Raw genomic sequence first — 24,370 nt, forward strand, 5'->3', positions numbered from 1 at the left:
GAACAAACCATTGAGAGCATCCAGTCTGACCCTCTTTTACAGCGGAGATCGCAGTAAGAATAGGTTTAATTCCTCTTAGGAATTAAGCCTTTTTTTAAACACCTTTTTAAACATCAGGATGCTAAAGGTGGGAGGTGCTAAAGGTGGGAGGAAATTCATCCCACTTTTATAGATATGCTATGGGTATGGCCAGATATCTCACTCATTTGGATGTCCCGTCTTATAGAAGAGCTTTCACCCTGGCCCGATGTGAAGTTATCCCTTCAATGACCAATGGAAAGGACAACGAAAGAACATATGAATAAGTGATTCCACTTCACCAACGGAGCATTGACAGCGTCCATCCTCGTATGGGATCTTTCTATATTTCCCTTCAATGACCATTGAAGGGAAATATAGAAAGATCCCATACGAGGATGGACGCTGTCATTGCTCCGTTGGTGAAGTGGAATCACTTATTCATATGTTCTTTCGTTGTCCTTTCCATCAAGTCTATAGGGACAAGTTTATTTCCCCACTCTTAGACAGACCAATTGCAGAGGCAAATAAGGCCTGCTTGGAGAAACTCCTAATTGATGAAAATCCAACTATCTCCAGGCAAATAGCCAAATTCTGTCTCCATTTGGTTAAATTCCATAATAAAAAGAATAGCCATACATAGTCTGTCCTGCTCTTTTTACAACTTTAACTATTTTAATGTCAATGTTTTAAATATTAGAATTGCTGCGGTTCCCAGAGAACTATATACATTTTCAGGGCTTTTTTTCTGGGAAAAGAAGTGGTGGAACTCAGTGGGTTGCCCTCGGAGAAAATGGTCACATGGCTGGTGGCCCCGCCCCCTGATCTCCAGACAGAGGGGAGTTTAGATCGCCTTCCACACCGTGGCACAGAGGGCAATCTAAACTCCCCACTGTCTGGAGATCAGGGGGCGGGGCCACCAGCCATGTGACCATTTTCAAGAGTTCCGGAACCCCGTTCCCCCACGTTCCTGCTGAAAAAAAGCTCTGTACGTTTTAAGATAAGATTTTAAATGCTAAAAGTATTTTTCTGTGTCCTTTACATTTTTACGCTGGATTTAATTATTCTATTGATTGCTAAGAATGTATTGCCATTGTTATGGGAAAACAATTCGGAACAATCCGAATTCCGAAGCAGCAAGTTGCTTTGAGATTCAGGTGTTTGAATAGCTTTGGTATGCTCCGTAAAGATTCAGAGCACACCGAAGCTCAATGCCACCAAATCTTTACAGAGCACACTGAAGCTCAAAGGGCCTTCAAACGCCGGTGGAATTGAACCCTAGAGCAAGATTTGGATCCAGTAGCATCTTAAATGACCATCTAGATTTCCAAGTTATAAGCTTTCAAGTGTCAAACTCTCTTCTCCTTAAGCTGGAAGAAGGGTCCTTGGAAGATAGTTTGATCCACCTCACTATTTAAGATTACATATGACCTTTCTGCACTATCAGACAAACCACATTTTAACCTTTGTACCCATAAACCACAGCTCTTGGCCACTGGTTTATCCTGTGGCCCTGAATGAGATAACCTAATGGACCAGCCTACAATGTAGCTCTACTAGGCTGGGGGCGGGGGGTGATATTTAAACTGTAATTGTGTATATTACTTTACATCCCCATCAGGGAGCAAAGCAGGATAAAATACTTCAAACAAACAAAAAATACATACAGGGCAGAAGAAGAAACGTGCTCCTTGTCCTATTCTATAATCCAGGCCTTGATCACCTGGGCTGATTTTATAGGTGACAACTTTGCACCTCTGATCACAAACTTAGCTACAACTCCACCCAACCGTAAAACTGAAACCAAGGAAGCAATTTTTCAATTGAAAAGATGGTTTTCTGATCAATATGCAGGAAGTTCTGGTTCTTAGCGCTGTATGAGAAAAATCCTAGAAAACAGAGCTACAGTAGTTTTCTGTTTCCGGCAGATATCAAGTCTGTTTAAATGTGTGTCACATTAAGCTGAGGATCTCGATAAGTCCCACTACAAAAGGACAGTTTGCAGAAGATGAAAAGGCAAATCGTAGGGAAGAAAACTCTCAAAGCTCTTCAAACAATAATCCATGGAGAAAAAGACTGGACATGTGCCCTTCAAATTACTTCCTTGTCCATCTTCACTTGATTCAACTACATATTAATGGCTGGACAAGGTAACGTTTGCCAAAGAAAAAGCATCATATATCTGGCAGTTACCAAATCAATTTTTACAGTGCAATTCTATGCAGACTTACTCCCGTCCAAGCCCAGTGAAATCAACTGACTAGCAGCGAAATCCTAGTCAAGTGTTTATTATGCATTCCAAGAATACCAAAAAAGGCAGATTTGATCATTTCAAAAGATGGAGAAATGACTATAAGGAAATACTTTTCCATGCAATGGGCAGTTGATGAAGCTCTTATCAGATTCAAACCCATGTCAATCATACATATGGATAGGATAAATATCAAAACCATTAATGCTTCCAAATTCAGTGAGAATAGGGTTCAACCAATCAGGCTCCCAGATTAATGGGTATGCTGGAAGGAAATGATTCCAAGAAATGTTTCAGTACAGGGACAGCGACTGTAGATTATACTACCGGGTACTATTTGTGGGTGTTGATCTAATCCTACTGGCTAGTTTTCATGTCACTTAATAGGTCAAGTCAAACGAGTTATGTTTTGTTTCAGCAATGTTTCAACTTAATATTACTGTAATCAAATTTTATGCTTCTTTTCAAATTTCTGCTATGTATACCTTTTTGTATGGTTTATTGAATGTCCTAGCTGTTGATCATATGGCCTTAAATTGTGTAATCTACCTTGAGTCTCAGACAGAATAAACAAGTTAAAGGAGAACTAACCTATTTTCCATTATCTATCAATAGCTATCAACTGATATTATCAATGGCTCCATCTTCAAAAGTAGTATATTTCTTCCTTTTATTGTAAAAGAAAAAATTTTGAAAAATAAAAAGTTTTTTTTTAAGTAGTATATTTCTGATGTACCAGATGATGATGACAATAAGAGGTTTATGGCAAGACACTTTTGGAAATCAAATGCTGTGGAGCTTGGCTTAATCCAAAAGGTAACTTTCTTGTATTCACATGGCAAACTATATAGCGGTCTCCAGCCAGAGTAGGCAAAAGAAACCTTCTGTCTTATCTGGAAGCACTACACTAGAGAAGGGGTATGGTGCTACAGGATTTACAACAGGAATGCTACTTATATAAACTATATGTAGAATGTAAAGCAAAACAGGGCCAGCCTTGATTAGTAATTGAATGGGAGACCTTCAAAGAAGACCTGGGCTGCAGAGGCAAGCAATGGCAAACCACCTCTGTTAGTCTCTTGCCTTGAAAATAGAGACCGGCACGAACTGAAATACGAACCAAAGTTCATCATGAACAGAGCCAGTTCATGGTTCGTGAACCGGTGGTTCATCAGAGCCCATTTCTGATGAACTGCCATGAACTTTAGGCTGGTTCGTTTGGTTCGTTTTTAGGTTCATCACTGCTGACAGCCTGGCACCGATCAATCAGTTTCCTAGGCAATGGGGGGATGGGCTTTCTGCAGACCTTTTGCTGACCCAGAAGTGATGTTTTGCTGACCTGGAAGTGATATTTTCACAAACCAAACAAACCGGTTCATGAATCGGGGCAAATCCGTGAAAGCTCCTGGTTCGTGGTTCATGAAACGCAATGAACCACAAACCGCGCAGTTGAGGTTTTTCCCAGTTTACGCCCATCTCTACTTGAAAACCCCTACTGGGGTTGCCATAAGTCAGCTATGACTTGAAGGCACTTTCCACCACCAAATAGATGGCTACCCCCTTTTTGAATTCACTGGAAAATCTAAGCAGCAAATTCTCAAAAGACCTTTGAAATACAGCTCCATCCTGGTTTATTAAGTCATCACATCTAGAGTCTTTTAAATATTTCACTGACCACCCAAATGTTATATGATGTGATTACGTAAATGCTCACTAATCCAAGTATGTCTATTTAACACCACCGGTTACTGTTATTATTAGTTGTTCCTTCATTACAAATTGTTTTATTCATGTTCTTTAAAATGTATTGTTACTGTTAGTGTTATTACTATTGTCCCTAAAGATTGCTAATAAATAGTGTTTTAAAAAATTAAAAAATAAAACAGAACAAGGAAGTTTTCTAGGAACAATGCTGGGCAAGCAAAGTATAAATCAATTCACGCCACGTCTCCGGCAGCTAGGATGATCTATTCTTCAAAGGGGACAGTCTACATGATGCAGCTGCTATCTGCTAATTGCTGACCATCTTCTATGCCTTGGAGTTTTGTCCAATACCACCCGTGCAAAATAAATAGTGACAAGAGCCCAAAAGTCAATACCCTTAGTATTGACTAAGGAGGAACTGTGCTACTAAACAGCAATAAAAATGGAAAATCTGAAAAGGCGCAAATGGATTCAGAATGTGGTGGGGCGGGCTTTTGCTCAGCAGAGATCGCATGCCTGTGAAGTCTGATCTAGAATACTAAAAAAAAGGTAAAGTTAAGTCCCCTGTGCAAGTGCCGAGTCATTACTGACCCATGGGGGGACGTCGCACCATGATGTTTTTGGCAGACTTTTTACGGGGTGGTTTGCCATTGCCTTCCCCAGTCATCTACACCTTACCCCCAGGAAACTGGGTACTCATTTTACCAACCGCGGAAGGATGGAAGGCTGAGTCAACCTTGAGCTGGGTACCTGAACCCGGCTTCTGCCAGGATCGAACTCAGGTCATGAGCAGAGCTTGGACTGCAGTACTGCAGCTTACCATTCTGCGCCACAGGGCTCCTTAGAATACTAAAGCACAGGAAAGATGTTAGCAGGTAATTTGCCAAGGGACACTGCCGTCACAGCATCATTTCAGAGGCCTTCTCCTAACCAAGCCCAGGGGATAGAGACCCAGCCGCCTGCATTAAACCAAATTTACACAGTCATCCTAAATATATCAGACTTGAAAGCAAGTCCCAATTAAGTACAGTGGGATCTACATTCAAATTTCAAGGATTTAGAATGGGGACAGCAGGGGACGAGCCCTATGGCTTTCATTTCAGCTTATTTATTTACGTCATTTATAGTCCGCCTTTCTCACTGAGACTCAAGGCAGATTACACAGGGTGAAAGTGGTACAGAATATCAAGGACATTTCCATGAACAATGCCATAGGGTAAATAAACACAAGTTTACAAAGACAGAGCATTAGTAAGAATCCAATACAGAGTTGAAGAAATGCTGAAACAGAACATAAGCAATTCTAGGGCTGATAGACAACATGAAGCACAGGTAGCTCGTAGGAGCACATATTTAAAGCAACAGATAGTACGTAAGGCCTGAGGTCATTTTGTAGAAAAAGAGCTGGATGAACTTATTAGCATAACTCATTAGCATATGCCCTGCCCCTTGCCATTGCCGGAAGTGTGTCATTAGCATAACTGATTTGCATATGCCACACCCCCTGGCATTACCTATCCTGGCTGTTTTGGACCCAATCCTGGACATTCAGGGCCAAAATTGGACCCAAAATGGCAAAAAGGAGCTGAAAATGGCCGAAAAGGGGCCCAAAATGGTAAGGATCAGGCCACTGCTGAGTGGGAGAGTGATTCGGCACCAGTCAGAGGCCCGATCTGGGCCGTTTTGGCCCCAATCCAGGCCGAAACAGGCCCCAAATGGCTGAGAGTCCAGTGGGTGGGGCCACCTGACATGTGACCTCTTTGGGGAACTGTCGGAACTATGTTCCTGCGTGTTCCCCCTCAAAATGAGCCCTGCATAAGGCAATGTAGTGGCAAAGTCTATAATCCCTAACTCATTAGCGTAGCATCTGAGACCCCCTCCCTACAATACAAAAGCCTTCTTGAATAATTCGATTTTGCATCATTTGCTTAACCAAACAGTGGACTGGACAGTAAACCAGTTAAAGAAACTGGTGAATACCAGCACTGAGAAATTCTTCCACATGGAATGAATAATTCAAGGAGTCTGGAGAGAAGATTTGAAATGGTGCCTACTGACAACAACGCAGTGGCTGGGGATCAGCTTGAGAGAGTTATAACGCAGGCAAACCTCTAGCTTATCTGTTATTATAATTGGATATTCTTGTTAAACCATCCCTACAACTGACCCCCTGGGACCTGGCACTTAGACACAAAAGACATTCCTTCTTCTGGTTGTCTGTGCCCCCTTCCCCAATTAATCTCACCCCGAGGAGCCTGTCAAAGTGCTTTGGTGAAACCCAAGCCTTGTTCTGAATTATGGATTCTGTCGCAGCAACTATATCCTCCAAGGCCTCAGAACTGACAAAGCATGACCTCCCGCTGAACAGTGCCAAGGGGACCAGCCTCCAGCGGCAGCACCCGTCTCCCTGCTTCATCCTTGGAAAAGCAACAGTAGCCTCCTTCCTTTACCACAGTCAGACTAGCTCACCAGAATACAACCTACTTTTTATTAGGACCAACCAAACGGCACACGATAGTCTGTTAGCTTTTGAGTTCACTAGAATCCCCAAGAAATGTTACCTCCCCGAAATATAAACATGTTTTAAAAGATAGTTCTGGGGAACTCTATAAAGTTTGCACATTATAATATGTCATTTCATCAGTGCTAATAAAAGGTTGTTTGCAGTCTAATTTTCTGGATTTTACTTGTGGCTGCTAACAATCTCTGGATCCCCAGAAGTTAGGTTTGCTGTGTGCATACTGAAATCACAGTTCTGGCAGGAGGGCCCTGACTAGACCTCAAAATCAAAGCACCCCAGAAGGTAAATGAACTCTCATTTCAAAATGCCAAGTTTGGGGATCTCAGGGTCAAGCTACACATGACGAATGACACTTGAACGGCAAGTGGATTGAGTGGAGGGCAAGTGAACAGGGAGAAATACACTTGCCTTTCAAGTGTCATTTGTCATGTGTAGCTTGGCCCTCAGTTCAGTATCTGCTCTCCCACTGGGTCTAATTAGTGAAATAGGAAAACAGTAGCACTCTCTCTCTCTCTCTCTCTCTCAAAATCTGGTCTCAAAAACCAAGCTGGAAGGAAGATGCTGGAGGAAGGAATTGTGATAGGAAATGGTGGGATGAGAAAGCTTCTCAGAGAAGGTGAGAATATTGTAAGCTACTTTGGGTCCCCGCTGAGGAGAAAAGTAGAATATAAATGAAACAGAACACCTTTGAGAGTTTCCACATCACATAGCAGTGATTGCCAGACAAGAGTTGCCAAGAAGATCCCAGTGCCCAAAGGCTGAATAGAAATGGGAGGAAATGGATCAGTTTTTTCCAGATGGTGTGGTCAGGATCGTGAAAAGACGGCGTCCAGGATGGCATGATAAAAGTGGAAAAATAAGGTAGTGTGAAAATGGCCTCTGGTTAGTTCCTACCTTTTCCACATAAGACACGTATCCCTGACTGATTATGCAAGCAAAGGTATGAATGCTTATGTTTAGAGGACAAGTGAATGCTTTCACTGAGAGCTAAAATTGCACGGGGTCAGTCACAGGAAAACAGAGTTACTAAGAATGTTGGGAGCAGGGGTCATTTCATAGAAAAAGAGCTGGAGGAACTCATTAGCATAACTCATTAGCATATCTCATTAGCATATGCCATGTCCCTTGACATCACCAGAAATGTGTCATTAGCACAACTGATTTGCATATGCCACACCCCCTGACATCACCTATCCTGGCTGTTTTGGACCCAATCCAGGCCATTCAGGGCCGAAATTGGGCCCAAAATGGCAAAAAGGGGCTGAAAATGGCCCAAAAGGGGCCCAAAATGGTCAGGATTGGGCCGCTGCTGAGCAGGAGAGTGATCCATCACCAGTCAGAGGCCTGATCCGGGCCATTTCGGCCCAAATCCTGGCCAAAAGGGGCCCAAAATGGCCGAGAGTCAGGTGGGCGGGGCCACCTGACATGCGATCTCTTTGGGGAACTGCCATAACTGCGTTCCTGCATGTTCCCCCTCGAAATGAGCCCTGGTTGGGAGCCTGAAAGAAGAAATATACTAGAAGGGTAAGGAAATGCTTCACAGGACATTTAGTCCCACACTGGCATTCTGATGTGGTACATGTATCTCATTTACGAGATTATTCTTGTGAACAATGCCCATGTCTGAATATTTGCAGAAAGTTAAGGTTAAGTATCTCAAATATGACTTTACATTATGCTATTTTCACAAGAGGTATATTTTCTCTAATATATAGATATAGTGCCAGGGCCAAGTTGGTTACAGACTTTAAGCGGGGGGAATTATGACTTCATAGTTTGCTTTTTGCACATGTATTATATTTTCTCTAATATGTAGATGTAGTGTCATGGTTGAGCTGGTTACAAAGTGCAAGTGGAGGAAAACAATATCTCACCATCTCCAGAATTCAAGCTATTATATTCTGCCTTGCATATTTTTTTCTTAGACTTGGTGTTGAGGACCCCGGGGTTGGTTGTCCTTGCGGACTTCAACATTTATTACCAAGGTTGCCCTGACAGGAGTGGCTCAGGTTCCCATTACAAACTTGGGTCTATCTCAGAACGTTCAGATACCTACAACTTACTGGAGGTTGATGGATCCAGAAGCTTTCCCAAAGTCCCTTTCTGGTGATCAAAGCCAGTACTCCTGTCACAGCCCTGGCTGCCTTGCGTATTGCAGACATCAGGGCTTTTTTTCAGCGGGAATGCAGTGGAATGGAGTTCCGGCACCTCTTGAAAGTAATCACATGTTCAGTGGCCCCACCCCCTAATCCTATTTCCTCCTGTGTGCAGCCCAAGGCATCCAGCTCTTTAGCTTTGGGCAAAGAGCAACACTTTCCTTGCCACTTGCAAGTGGCAAGGAAAGTGCTGCTTTCAAAACCCGCAGCTTTTCAGCTGATGGGAGAGGGATTCCCCCATCAGCTGAAAAAAAGCAGCAGGGCATTTGAAAGCAGCAATACTTTTCTTCCATGTATTTCTCCCTCATTTTCCTCTTGAGAGTTACATCACCTCTTTTTCCAGAAAAAAAGCCCTGGCAGAGATTATACGTGCTGTGGATACAATTACTCCCGAGCACCTTCTCCCATGGAGTCCAAAATGTCCCTTAGTTTTCTGAGGAACTTAGGATGCTGAAATGTTTCGGCGGATGGTTAGAGAGAAAGCAGAAGAAAACTCAAAGCAAATTTGACTAACACACTGAGAACACACTATTGTGCCTACTTGTGGCGATGAGGGTGGCAAAGTGAGCTCACTCCTCTGTCACCACTGAGTGCAAAACGCTGTCCAGCAGAGTGTTTCCAGATTGTGAATGGGCTCTTGTTTCAAGCCCCGGAAAATATACAGGCCTGCTCTGACTCCTTCACAATGCATTTTGCATATAAAATTACTCACATCCGCCATGATTTAAGCCAGTTCAATTCAATCTCAGTGTGGTCCCAGTTGTTTGGATGACTTTCAGTTGGTAAGGCTATGCTTAGAAGTTTGCAGCTTACTATGTCTAGGCTTGACCTTTCCTTCCTAGCAAGGCTGAATGGGACCAGAAAGTAATAAATGCCTCTCTGAAGGAGGGTGTAATTCCAACCGCTTTTAAAGAGGTGGTCACGAGACCATTTCTGAAGAAGGCATCCCTGGACCTAAGCAAATATCATCCAGTGGCTAGCATTCCATTCTTGGACAAGATGCTTGAGTGGAGCTTCAGATGGTCAAGGAGGACCCTTTTCAATCCAGGTTCAAGCCGAGGTTTGGAACAATAATGGTCTTAGGGCCAAGCTACACATGACGAATGACACTTGAACAGCAAGTGTATTTCTCCCTGTTCACTTGCCCTCCACTCAATCCACCTGCCGTTCAAGTGTCATTCGTCATGTGTAGCTTGGCCCTTAGTTAGAGATAGGCAAGAACTAAAATATGAACCAAGATTCATGACGAACCAGGCCAGTTCATGGTTCGCGAACCAGCAGTTCGTCAGATCCCATTTCTGATAAACCGCCACGAACTTTAGGCTGTTTCATTTGGTTCGTTTTTTAGTTCATCACTGCAAACAGCCTGCTTACGATCAATCAGTTTCCTGGGCAACAGGGGATGGACTTCCTGCAGACCTTCTGCTGGCCCGGAAGTGACGATTTTCTGACCTGTATGTGCCGTTTTCATGAACCAAACAAACCGATTCACGAACCGGGGGGCAGGTTCGTGAAAGTTTGTGGTTCATGGTTCATGAAATTTGATGAACCACAAACCACATGGTTTGGTTTTTTTCTGGCTCGTGCCCATCTCTAGTCTTAGTCACCAGAACTGATTACCTTTATCAGGAAAATGACAAGCATATGTATATCTGTTGATTTTCCAGAACTTCTCAGTGGGTTTTGATACCATTGACCACTGTATCCTTCTGTATAGGCTGGACTGGGTGTAGGGGACATGTTTTGGAGGTTCCATTCTTACTTGACATAAATACATAGAAAGAGGCTTCCTGGGAGTAAACAGCCAACAAAAAGAGGGGAAACCTCTTCCCAAGAAATATCAAACACAGACACTACAATTGAAATCAAGAATCCATAATGGATGTCATAGTGAGAACGTGAAAAGTGCGACAGTGTGTAAAGTGCATTACATAATCAGTTAATCATAGAAGACAGTACTTGATATCAACATACGTCAATGTCCATAGAATACATTCATAATGTGGCAGAAAAGTCAATGAACAGTGGTATAGTATATATTGTACGTTGGTACATTGCCGTGGACATTGTAACTTCCAATTGGCCATATAGCAGACGCAGAACCTTCAGCTCTGTAGCAAAGCCACAGCAAAGCTGGCCTTATTGGCTAGCAGGTGGCTGGGATGGCTTGCTGGGGCTGCCCATGCTCTGGACGCTTGCCGTGCCTCGCCCGCGGCTGCTGCGCCCGGCCGGGGACATGTGGCGGCATGGGGCTGGCCAGCTGCAGCAGCTGCAGACCAGGCACGCCAGCTCTGTGGGGCACACCTCCACCCCCGGCACCCCTTCCTGCGCCCCCTCTGGTGCCCCAGCACCCGCGGCGCCCACTTCACTGCCTCAATGGTGGCTCCGGCCCTGGGTGGCACCTTGTCGTTAGAATTTTCTGTGGTGGCACCTTGCCTTTAGAATCTCCCTCTGGAGATTCACTTGGCACCTACTTTATTTTCTTTTACAGATCAAGCTAAGAGCTAAACTACAAGAGACGAACTACATGAGGCTGCGAATGTGAAGGGAATCACAATGTTAGCCGGGAAGCTGTGTTTTAAAAGAGAGCTCGGAAGGCTTTGTTAATTTCCCCTCTCTACAGAGCCGCAAAGATTGCTCTTCAGAGGGTTTATTTCCTCTTTACCTCCTAGAATTAGCAAACCCACTGAGGAGTGATCTTTGCAGCTCTGTAGAGAGGAGAAATTGACAAAGCCTTCCAATCTCTCTTAAAACTCAGCTTCCCGGCTAACACTGCAACTCCATTCATGTGCGCGTCCTCGTGTAATTTGTCTCTTGTAGCTTGGCTCATCTTTTCACCTAGGCTTTTACTTGGGTTTTATTTTATCAGCTTTTTAATGGCCTGCTTGTGCTTTAACGGCTTGGGTTTTAATCTTGTGGTTTTTAACTGTAAGATGCCTCGAGCAGGACTCTGAAGAGGCAGCATAGAAATAGCCTAAATAAATAAAAAGTAAATTAATTTTTTAAAAGTAGCCTGTGTTCTTAAGTGTTGGATACTGCGATCCTAAGAAGAGTTACTCCAGTCTAATGAGCTTAGAGTGGAGTAACTCTTCTTAGGATTGCAATATTAGACTGGGCCTTGAGAATTTGAAATCTTTTCTCTAGCTTTGGTCAGACAATATTTTGTGGCAAAACCCTTTCAGCATCCCTAGACACCATAATAGAAACAGATCACTTATCGTGCATTTTGGCACAAGCGACAGTGCTGACTGCTTTCATAGATCAATGCAATTAAACACGCCTGCTTTGCAAGCAAAAAAAATGATATAAGGCTCCCTATAGTACATTAGCAAAACATATAAAACATCTTAAGAATGCATGAATGTGTCAAAGTGCCCGAGACATCAAGACAGACTATGAGAGAAGGTGACGGTTATAAGAAGACTCTTCATGATGAATCAAGGTTCTTGTTGAATGTATGTAAAATGCAGATCTGTCAGCCAAAGCCCTCCTCTATGCAGAGTTAGCAGAGTTCCCAACTTCAGGAAGGGAAGAAAGAGCTTTTCATGCCGTATATAAAGTCCGGTTCAGTACACCGTGGAAGAGTACAGCTGCAAGGCCTGCCATCTTCAAACGCTTCCCTCTTTAATGGTCGGGAAGTTCAAGTGCCAACTTGCTAAAAATAAGCAGGCAGCTATTCTGGCAGAAAAGAAAAGGTCCTCTCTCTCACACTGGGCACGGACTGTTTTCTCATTGTTTTCAAAGAGGGCCAATTCCAAAGAGAAAATGAAAGACAGTATTAGATCATTCCAGGGTGTTACAGAGCGGGACCACAAGTGACGCCTGACACAGGTTGGACACTAGTCAGCTTCCCTCAAGTTTTGATGGGAAAGGTAGGCGTCCTGGTCTTGCAGCTTGGCTCTCCAACGGACTTTTCAACTGTCACTTGTCCAACATTCCGCCAAGCTGCCTACATTTCCCATCAAAACTTGAGGGAAGCTGACAAGTGTCCAACCTCTGTCAGGCGTCACTTGTGGTCCCGCTCACAGTCCCCTGCCCTTTTCCTCAGGGACATTCTGTGTTCCCGAAGCTGAAAGCGAATAGCAGAGGAACGTAACCTCAAAAGTTACCCCTGACAATTAGTCCTCTTAATTTCATATAAAGCATGGACATACTGATCGGTGAAAGAACTTTTGCATAAATGGGACATCTGTTCGTCTGCCTTTGGATGGAATACGTCTTACTAAGCTTTCTGTTTGTTTTAAATGTACGTTTCTAACCAAAGAGGGTGGTGAAATGCAAGCCAAACATGAAACTGATGCAGCCACGGCTGCCTAAACCGGAGACCCTGAAAAGACTCGTCTGTGCTTTCCACAAATGTGTCTAGTTCTTTTCCAAAGTGACTCCTGTGGACTTTTGGATTCAATGTACATGCGTGTGCGCACAAACACAGAGATGTGGCCACAAGGCCAATTCTTACAGGCCTGCAAATCATGATGCTGTGATAAGATGCAAAAAAACAAACCAACAAAATACGGGCCAGTGGGTTTGCTACAACATTTTGGCAACTGATACTTTGGGGGGAAATGAACACTCCACATTTAACAGCTTCAGAGCTAATTCGAAGGAGTTAGCCATGTTAGTCTGTAGTTGCAAAATAGTAAAGAGTCCAGTAGCGCCTTGAGACAAACCAACTTTATTGTAGCATAAGCTGTCGAGATCCAAATGCATGTGACGAAGAGAACTGTGGTTCAGACACTGTATTGGCCAGCCTACTTGATTTGCCATTGCTCATACAAGTGGTCTACTAGAAGAAGTTAAACCAAATACTGGCTCCTCTTCTATGTTTAGAAAAATAACATTCTGAGGCTCAAACTATAGGGTATCTGGAGTTCAGAGGGAGGGGAGTTCCCTGTAGTTATTTTTTTTAAGCAACAGGAGCTTGGAAAACTGCAAGGTGGGATGGATATTAGGTGGGTAGAGAAAGGCTACTTAAACTATCCCCTCTGGTTATTTTTCAGTTCAGAAGCAGGCTGCTCTTTCACTTACGTAAGAAAAGCAAATAAGAGTTTCCATATCTTCTCCCTGGCTGGTGAAAACTTCCTGGACCCTGATACAGAGAATGCCTAGGTTGGCTTTGCCATTTAATCAAAAATATTGACAGCACTCTTTGTCTATTCACACGAGGATATAAATTCTCCCAAGTAGTTGTTTGCAGGAGCAAGATAACTGATAACAAAGTCTGAACCAGGTATTAAAAAACACACACCACATCCTCATTCTCAGCCATTGGCCAAACTATGGCACACTAGATCACTTCCTTTTGCTCTCTCTCTTTGTGACTTACATCTAGATTATTTAAAGGTCACAAACAGTGCAATCCTCCGAAGAGTTGCTCCAGTGCAAGACCATTTATCAGTGGGCTTACACTGGAGTAACTCTTCGGAGGATTGCATTGAAAGTCTGTCAAGGTAGTCTTTCTCTTGACTCAGAGCTAAACTACAAGAGACGAATTACACGAGGAGGTGCACGTGAAGGGAGTCACAATGTTAGCCGGGAAGCTGAGTTTTAAAAGACAGTTTGGAAGGCTTTGTCAATTTCCCCTCTTTACACAGCCAGCAAAGATCGCTCCTCAGAGGGGTTTGTTAATTTCCTCTTTGCCTCCTGAAGGCTCTATTAGTTTCACCTCCCCTTCTGGGAGCGTCCTCCTGTAATTTAGCTTTCTGGGAGCGTCCTCTTGTAGTTTAGCTTTCAGAAAGAAGCTTCTGGATTAATGCACTAAGGAAGATGAAGGTATTTTATCGTGTGTTATGTCTGTACTAGATTTTCAGAATGTTGGGATCTTGCTTGACCACGAGGTTAACACACAGTCAGCAGATCCAACAGCACCCTACCTCTCATCTTCACTTACTGTATAGCTGCACTGTATGCCTTCTATTGCTTTTTTGTTTGATGAGCTGAACTGGAGAGCTACACTGCTACCAAAAATGTCCCCAAGGAGCAGATAGTGGAACAGCCTCCAGTGAGGAAGAACTGTGAAACAAGCAAGGATGCCAGCTAAAGAAGTGGTTCAAAAAGGGAAGCGACTTCAATGGCTTAGACTGGAGTAACTCTTCTTAGGATTGCACTGTAAATTGCATGCCCTCAGTAGCTTGGATCCTAAGGATTCTTTTCATCAGCAAAGCTACAGCTCCTCCAGCAGACTGCCTTCTCCATCTGATGAGGAGGAAAGAGAGGTTTTTGCTGATTCCCCCATCCAAAAGCAAACTCCAAAGAGGCAGTTTTCAGTGTGCGCACACCGTGATTCCTCTGTGGAGCAGGAGTGTGTGCACACGCTTCTCCCCATCCCAATGCTCCCCCCCCGCACCAGCCAGGTGAGCAGGGCAGAAATGCATGTCTAGTACCAGGTCACCCCTTCCGCTGACAGGGTATAGAGATCTGGCAACCCGATTAAGAATCAGTACCTAACTTGAAGCCACCAAGTTTAGGAACCTATTCTGCAACCAATAGGCTTATCAAAACTCTGCAACCATTATGCATATCCACTTATAAATAAATTCTATTTCTGGTTAAGCAAACCGTCTGTTTCGTCTGGGATACAGGATCCCTTTTTTGCCCCACAGGCACCCCCATGTGCTGCTGACCATTCTGTCATACTAACAATCTATAACTAAACTTTCCTATAATACCAGACAAATTGAAGAGAACTAAGGCCTTTGGTGGCACAAAAAAAACATTTTGAAAAATAAAGCAAGGAGCAGGGCGGTGGCATAATAAAGACCTTTTCAAAGCCTTATAGTGAGATGCCATTACAGGAGTGACCAGGGGTCATTTAGTAAAAAAAGAGCTGAAGGTACTCATTAGCTTAACTCATTAGCATATGCCATGCCCCTTGACATCACCAGAAATGTGTCATTAGCATAACTGATTTGCATATACCACACCCCCTGGCATCACCTATCCTGGCTGTTTTGGACCCAATCCTGGCCATTCAGGGCCAAAATTGGGCCCGAAATGGCAAAAAGGGGCTGAAAATGGCCAAAAAGGGGACCAAAATGGTCAGGATTGGGCTGCTGCTGAACAGGAGAGTGATCCACCACCCGTCAGAGGCTCGATCTATGCCGTTTCGGCCCCAATCCAGGCCGAAACAGACCCAAAATGGCCGAGAGTCAGGTGGGCAGGGCCACCTGACATGTGACCTCTTTGGGGAACTGCCGGAACTGTGTTCTGGCATGTTCCCCCTTGAAATCAGCCCTGGGAGTGACAATATACAGGTCACATAAAGGGGACAAAATGCCACGCTATCCTTAGTTATAGAGCCCTCCGGAGAATATCTCTCTCTCTCTCTCTCTCTCTCTCCCTCTCTCTCTCTCTCTCTCTAATGTTAACTACTGGTAATCCCTGCCAGCTTCCTTGTTTCTATGTACATTTGATAGCAGTTACATAATAAATTTAGACTTTTACCTAACAGTAGTTACATTACTCATTTATATTGTTGACGTTAGGGCATATAGCTATAAGTTAATCTTTTATTAATCATCTCAGGATAAATCAGAGTAATTTGACAAATACGCTGTGGTTATATTATTTACTGACACACAAATATTTAACAGCTTTCACCAGTGTATAGCCAATCTATGAACACAGCTTAGTTATAATTAATCAGAAGAAATGAACATTCAATATCTTACTGCAACTTCAAACATTTCATTTCATACCAATTAGCTATGCTATTTTATGTTAAACATTAACATATTACATTTTTTAAAATATGCAAATTATTGTTAATTTTTGACATTTAGATAAAATCAACTAATTTTTGCAGATTACATGAATTTTCTATCAATGGTTATGCATGTGAGATTTATATGTGATTATATAATGTACTTTCTATAATGCATCAGTTAGACACGTACATTTCCTTATTTTTTACTTCTAACTGAGGAAAATCTCTGTTTGTACATATGACAAGAAGTTGCTTTTCCTCAGCACTACTTTTAGATCCATATTTTCCCACCAATTAGAACATCTTACAGTGTAATTCTAAGCAGAATTACAATAAGTCCACTAAGTTAATGGACTTGGTAGCTATAATTTATTTGCACATTTCTGTTTCATCTTTGGTCAGTATCCAGCACTAGAGATGGACACGAACCGGGAAAATACTGAACCATGCAGTTCGTGGTTCGTCGCGTTTCATGAACCACGAACTTTCACAAACTTGCCCCAGCTCACGAACCGATTTGTTTGGTTCGTGAAAACATCACTTCTGGGGCAGCAGAAGGTCTGCAGAAAGCCCACCCACCCCCCACTGCCTAGGAAACGGATTGATCAGCGCCAGGCTATCTGCAGATATGAACCAAAAAACAAAACAAACAAACCGACCTAAAGTTTGTGGCTGTTCGTCAGAAATGGGCTCTGATGAACCGGCTCAGTTCATGATGACCTTTGGTTTGTATTTCAGTTTGTGCTCATCTCTATCCAGCACCCCATCTTGAATTTTATATTCTTGACCTGGCTATATGGGCAAAGGAACTACATCTGCTAATATGATACACTACCCTGAATTTATTTATTTCATGCTGTTCTGAGGCAGAATTCTAAGGAATTCACTCCATGTTATTTTCAGCGTCAATTGACTTTGAACAGTATAACTGTGCTTAGGATTGTGCTGTTAAATATTGATTTGGTGCTTGCCTGGATGTGACTTCATATATAAGACACCAAATAATGGCACTGATATTTTAAAATGTTGCTCAGAAGGAAAGCAATCAGCTGAGGGAGAATTTGAATGTGTTTAACTTAACTGTAACCACAAGCCCAGTAATAGTAGAAATAGCAGCATCCGCCCTTAATTTAAATATCTCCCTGTGGCAGGGTCCCACTGGAAAAAAAATTTGTTCGTGTATATATTTACAATTGCTCCCTCTGGCAAGTAGTTTTCTACATGTCTCCCTTTATTTAATTACTTTCTTAAAACGATTTTAATCTCTTACTTTTAGCTTATGATGCAGCGCTGCACAAAGACCCAAAGGGACACTAAAACAAATAAATACAATTAAAATCACAATGTATTAATAAACAATAATGTCCAACAACAGGAAAAAAACCCAACTCCCGTGCACACAAGAAATTCAAACAGTTCCACCGAAGATTTGGGGGGGGGGGGTTTCTCTTGGCTCCTGAAACTTGTAAGACAGGGCACCAAAGACACCTGCGGAGAGAAAAAGCTTAAGTGAAGGCCCCTCACAGAAAAGTATTACCTGTCTCAGATTCCATACAGAAGGGCCCCCACAAAGTGACAGGGAGGCAAATATGGGAGTGAGCAGTACTTCCGATAATGTGGCTCCAAATCACTTAAGCTTTTTAAAGATAATGGCCAACACGTCAAACTGTGCTTGGAAGCAACTGAGCAGCCAATGCAGTTCTTTCAATACCAGCAGAATGTGCGCCCTATAGCTGGTGCCAGTTAGCAGCCAGTCTGATGTATTTTCAACTACTTTAAGCGTCGGAACAGTCTTCAAAGTCAGCCCCATATAAAAAACATTTCAACAGACAGATCCGGATGAGATCAGAGCCAGCTGCCATGCCAAGGAAGGGACTCAGGTGATGCACCAACCAAAGCTGGACAAAGGCAGTATGAGCCACAGAGGAGAACTATGTCACCATCTTACAGTGATACTTAGTGAGTGGCTCACAGTGACCCACATCTGCAATTTCAATCAACCAGAACAGCCACATTTACATCTATCCCTGGCACGAGGGCACCACCAGCGCCAGGGTTTCTGGCGTCCGCAGCCATCCCCACGTACGTGGGCGGCCCCCGGACTGCGTGATGACATCACCATGTGATGACATCATCATGCAGCAAAGCCGGTCCCAGTGGCTGGCGGGTGGCTGGGGTGGCACACGGAGGCTGCCCGTGCTCCGCACGCCACCCCAGCCACCTGCCGTGGCTGGCCCACGGCTGCTGCACCTGGCCGGGGGTGTGTGAAGCCAGGAAGCTGAGTTTTAAAAGAGATCGGAAGGCTTTATCAATTTCCCCTCTCTACGGAGCTACAAAGATCACTCCTCAGCGGGGTTGCTAATTCTAGGAGGTAAAAAGGAAATAAACCCTCTGAAGAGCAATCTTTGCAGCTCTGTAGAGAGGTTCACATAGAGAGGTTGCTCCTACTCACAATAGGAGTAAACCTGCTTACTCTTTCTCCTCCAAATAGGACCAGGTGCAAGATGTAGGGTTTTTTTGGAGACTTAAAGCCAGGAAAGAAGTAACCCCAGCTAGATCTCATACAGGCTTGCTGTACCTTGCCTCAAGCTCTCTCAGCCCCAAGCTACAAGAGATGAATTACATGAGGAGCACGTGAAGGAAGTCGCAATGTTAGCCAGGAAGCTGAGTTTTAAAAGCAATGGGAAGCTTTTGTCAATTTCCCCTCTCTACAGAGCCAGCAAAGATTGCTTCTCAGAGGGTTTGTTAATTTCCTCTTAGCCGCCTAGAAGGGGAGATGAAACTGACAGAGCCTTCAGGAGGCAAAGAGGAAATTAACAAACCCTCTGAGGAGCAATCTTTGCTGGCTCTGTAGGGAGGGGAAATTAACAAAGGCTTCCCATTGCTTTTAAAACTCAGCTTCCCGGCTAACATTGTGCCTCCTTTCATGTGCTCCTCCTTGTGTAATTCGTCTCTTGTAGCTTGGCTCTCAGTCTCCCCTCTTCTCTGACAGAAAGGTGAAGGAGGATGTTTGGCTCTAACATGTGCAAAGGAAACAGCACTGGTCATAAACAGAGATAGGAACGAGGTTGATTTGTAAAACAGATGTTCCTAAGGGTGAAGCGGACACTGCTCCTTCTCCCAGATCATGCCCCTGTATAACCCCCCTCCCCATCCCAACATCCCAGTCTACTCCTGCTAATACTGGTCTCCCAGCGAATCTAGCATGGGGCTGACAGACTGGTTGGTTAGCCAGTTGGGGATCCCCAAAGAGAGCAGGGCCGAGCGGTGAACCTTCTGTTGAGCTGCTGCAGACTTCCTTGGCTGCTTCTCCTCCCCTGCACACGCTACGCATAAAGGAGTACCCCCTCCAGAGGGCGGGGAACTGGTCCTTTGCAAAGGAAACAGCACGAGCAATAAATATGGAGAGGAATGAGGCTGATTTGCAAAACAGATGTTCCTAACGTACAGAGAAGAAATAATTCCATACGGCATTCATTATGGTTGTTCCCCCACTCCCCCGTCTTTTCTTGTTATGAGAGTTCACATGACCAAACAAAGCCCCAATCTTCAGAAATACCTCTATCAAATACTTAAGAGTTTGATCTTTTTGCTAGTTTCTCATTGAGTGTACAGAAAACTGGACTGAAAGCATCATCGTTCTAGAAGTTATTCTACCATCTGAGTGATGCAGGAAATGACATGTAACCCCTGCCGAACATCAACGGGTATTTGCAAAGATGGGGTCTGGAATAGTATTTCAGAGTCCTAGGCCAAGTGTCCAATTTTTAACAGTCAATACTGGATTTAACAGCCAAATACACATGCACAGAGCTGAAATATTTTGAAGTCTTCAGTGCCAGTATTAAATGTTTAGGCATCTGGGACTTTTCCAACCCTGACCTGCACTTTTAAAAGGGACAAAGCTACTCTCTCTGCTTCTTTATATCGGCCTGGTATGCCCTGCCACAGATACAACATGCTCATGGAGAAACGTTGTGTGTAGCCCCATTTACAAATACCATACCAGCAAATAGAGCCCCTCCATGCTGGTTAACCTCCCATGCCTCCTAATAGAATACATATGGCAGAACATCCATCCAAAGTATAAAAATACAGCAACTGTTCTCTCATATTTTGTCATTTCACATTTGTCCAGATTCCTCTGTCCAAGGAGCTCTGCATAGAATGCAGTCCCCACAACAAACCAGTGAAGTAGGCTGGTTTATTTATTTATTTAATGTCATTTATAGTCCACCTTTCTCATTGAGACTCAAGGCAGATTACACAGAATGAAATTAGTACAATCCATATCAAGTACATTTCCATACAGTAGCAAGGACATTTCCATAAACAATGCCATAGGGTAAATAGATACAAGTTTTAAAAGACATCGCATTATCAAGAGTCCAATACAAAGTAAAAGAAAATACTGAAACAGAACATAATCATTTCTAGAACTGACATTAGACAACATAAAGCACAGCTAGTACATAGGAGGAGTACACATTTAAAGCAACTAATATGTAAGGCAGCATAGTGGTAAAGTCTATGGTCCCTAACTCATTAGCGAAGTATTTGAGACCCCATCCTTACAATATAGCCCTCCTATCTGGATAAAAAGCCTTTTTGAATAATTCGGCTTTGCATCGTTTGTGGAAAGACATGCAAGTGGGGGCTCTCTTGACCTCCTCAGGCAGGCTGTTCCACAGGGTCGGGGCCACCACAGAGAAAGCCCGTGTATGGGCTGCTATTGATTTCACCCATGTGCAGCCTGGTACCTGCAGGAGACCCTCTTCAGATGAGTGAAGCTGCTGTGGAGGTATGCTGGACCAAGGCCGTGAAGAGCTTTGAATGTAATAACCAATACCTTGAACTGAGCACGGTAACTGATAGGTTTACAAAATAATGACTTTCAAAGGACGTTACAAGTTGAAATTAAAAAATGTGTGACAGGAAGTGTCCTCTGCCCAATGGAGTACCGGATCAGATTCAAGGTTCTGGTATTGACCTATAAAGCCCTGTGTGGACTGGGACCAGTGAATCTATGGGACCGTCTCTCCCCATATATTTCCCCAGAGGACACTCCGATCAGGGGACAAACAGCTGCTGGTGGTCCCTGGCCCCAAGGAGGCCCGCCTAGCCGCGACTAGAGCCAGGGCCTTTTCGGTCCTGGCTCCCACCAGGTGGAATGCTCTGTCTGCTGAAATCAGGGCCCGGCAGGACCTACTATCTTTTTGCCAGGCCTGCAAGACAGAGTTGTTCCACCAGGCATATGGCTGAGGCTGGGCCTCCGCTGGCCTGGAAAAAGGGGTGTATAAATCTTAACCCTCCCTGTGAAGGCTGTCCACCATCCTGTTTTAAATGTGTTGTTTTTAATGAACATGAATTTTTAATTGTATTTTTAATATGTTGTTATCTGCCCTGAGCCTGCTCATGGGGAGAGCGGAATACAAATTTGAAATAAATAAATAAATAAATAAAAATGTGAAGAATAAAATTGTGGGAACAATATATATGAATGCATGATATATCATGTTTTTGCTCTGAATTTCCATTTTCAAATGCACTAATCACTGAATTGTACGGATATAATTTTGTGGAGGACATGATGTGTATTCGGGATGCTAAAAGGTAAAAGATCCAAGCTCTTTCTGTATCACGGGGAACCCACTGAACAGCTGAACACTCGTGCACTTCTGAATTAGCTGCCTTTATAATAATTGTATTCGTTTCTTTCAAGAGACAAGCTGATTTGAGAATCAAGTGGAAATGTGACTGAACTGCTAAGAGTGAACATTGAACAACATTATTTTAGTCACGTCTCATTGGTACGAATGCCAAAAAGATGGCATTTAATGGACTCTGTTTAATGGAGAAAGCCAGAGATGAGACTGCTCTTTATTTATTTTCCAAAGGCACTTTTTAAATAGTTTTTAAATACCCTTGGCTTCAAGGCTCTTCTTGATCTTCAAATGTGAAACCTCGCCTCCATTCATTTGTGCCTCTGGATGATATTGCTTCTTGACTTGAGCGTTCAGATAGACTCGGGGCATTTTTCATTATCCTGCAGTTGTGCCTTTCTTTTTAAATTCACTTGTAGTGTACAACTAATTCAAGGGAAAACTAGAACTTTTTTTCCAGCTGGGGGTGGGGAATGTGCTTTTTTGTTTATTGTTAAAGCTCGATCACCACTTCTTTAAAAATACTGATCCTCATATGATAGGAAAACGCTATTTTTGTTTGCTCTTAAGAAACCAAGAGTCACTAAGAAATACATCAACACTCTAATGGAGAGAAAGGAATCAAAATACCAGATTGCCCATATAATAGTCCAGAGCCACTGGAAACTTTCTTTCCATCCAAACAGTTTGATTGCTGCAAATTCAAGCTCAAGTTTATGAAACCAGAGATGTAGTCCAGACCCAAACCTCAAAACACTCATCTCTCCTCACCCCCTTCCAGAAAGACATTTTGACAGTCCCCATTGTCAGGTCATGAAATTATTTCAAAATATCAGCAGATTTGAGTAACCCAATCCACAGCCTCAGGGCCAAGCTACAAGTGACGAATGACACTTGAACGGCAAGTGGATTGAGTGGAGGGCAAGTGAACAGAGAGAAATACACTTGCCGTTCAAGTGTCATTCGTCACTTGTAGCTTGGCCCTAATTCACTCGAAGACCAAACTATATATGCAGTCTTATCACATGATATAACTTTCCAAGCTTCATGATACTTTTCCCACCTGGGGACATCGCATCTTCTGAATTTTGTCCCCCATCAGCCGCATGCAGAAAATTAGCCTGTCAAGAAGTCTAGACTAGAATTCTGGACTCTTGACAGGAAACCTTCCCAAAAGAACCAAGCTTTTGATAAGAGGGAACATCCCATCTGTGTTTTAAAGTAATATGATCAAGAAGGTCTCCATTCTATAACAGTTCTGAATGTACAGCATTCTGCAAAAAGGAAGGAAGGAAGGAAGGAAGGAAGGAAGGAAGGAAGGAACTTTGCAAACCAATATATCGTCTGTGAACTCAGTACTTTAGCCTAAGTATCTCGTTCCCCCATTTTGAAATGAACGTAAGAGCCTCAAAGAAAGCAAGAACTATGTTGTTACCATGGTAATGGTAGGAAAGAGCAGCTAATCCATTAGTTTAAAATTGTGGTTCTCAATGCTTGGATGTCCACAAGATAAAACATCCAAACCAGATACATCAATTATGAGGCAATAACAAGGGCCATTGTAAGAAAGTCTCCCAGGAGGAGGGGCTCTCCTGACTAAAAGGGAAATTGGAACCTGGGGGTGGAACTTGAGAATACCTAGGCTGTGTTATCAACAAACAATTGCCAGTAACCCTAGAGAAGAAACAGAAGTTCCCAAAGAACGAAGAAACAAAGAACTTCTTGGCAAGGTTGCATTCTTGATGTTAACATTACAGAAGGAGCTGGATTGAGCTCCATTTCTGTGAAGCCAAAGAACTGCATCAAATATACTTCATTTCATTTAAAAAAAAAAGAATATAAGAAATTAAGATGAGCCTTGCTGGATCAGACCAGTGGTCCATCCTGTCCAGCATCCTGTTTCACCAACTGGCCAACCAGTTGCACCAGTGGTCCAACAAACAGGATAGACAAGTCTTGGTCTCCTCTCTGTGATTAGGGTTGCCAGCTCCAAGTTGGAAAATTCCTGGGGATCTGGGGGGTGAAACCTAGAGAAAGTGGGGTTTGAGGAGGGAAAGAAACTTGGCATGGCATAAGTCCATAGAGTCCATCCCCCAAAGTAGCCATTTTCTCCAGGTGAACTGATCTCTGTGGCCTGGAGACCAGTAGTAATTCCAGGAGATCTCCAGCCACTACCTGGAGGCTGGCAACCCTACTTGTGATGCTGTGTCCTAGTGGCATTTACCCTCCACTCTCTTAGTTGTTCCTCCTCACACGCACACGTCCAGTGTGCGTGATGATGTCACTTCCCGGAAGTGACATCATCACGTGGGTCAAAGGGCAGCCCGGCATGCGCTCATGCACTCACCAAAG

The 24,370-nt window shown here is 43.4% G+C and overlaps 1 protein-coding gene across 1 annotated transcript in view; it reads right to left on the reverse strand.

Moving 5' to 3' along the window:
• Positions 1–24,370, reverse strand: part of LRP1 (LDL receptor related protein 1) — a 386,504-nt gene that overhangs the window by 275,816 nt on the left and 86,318 nt on the right.

This window comes from Eublepharis macularius, chromosome 19, assembly GCF_028583425.1.
Source record: "Eublepharis macularius isolate TG4126 chromosome 19, MPM_Emac_v1.0, whole genome shotgun sequence".
NCBI classification, from domain to species: Eukaryota; Metazoa; Chordata; class Lepidosauria; order Squamata; family Eublepharidae; genus Eublepharis; species Eublepharis macularius.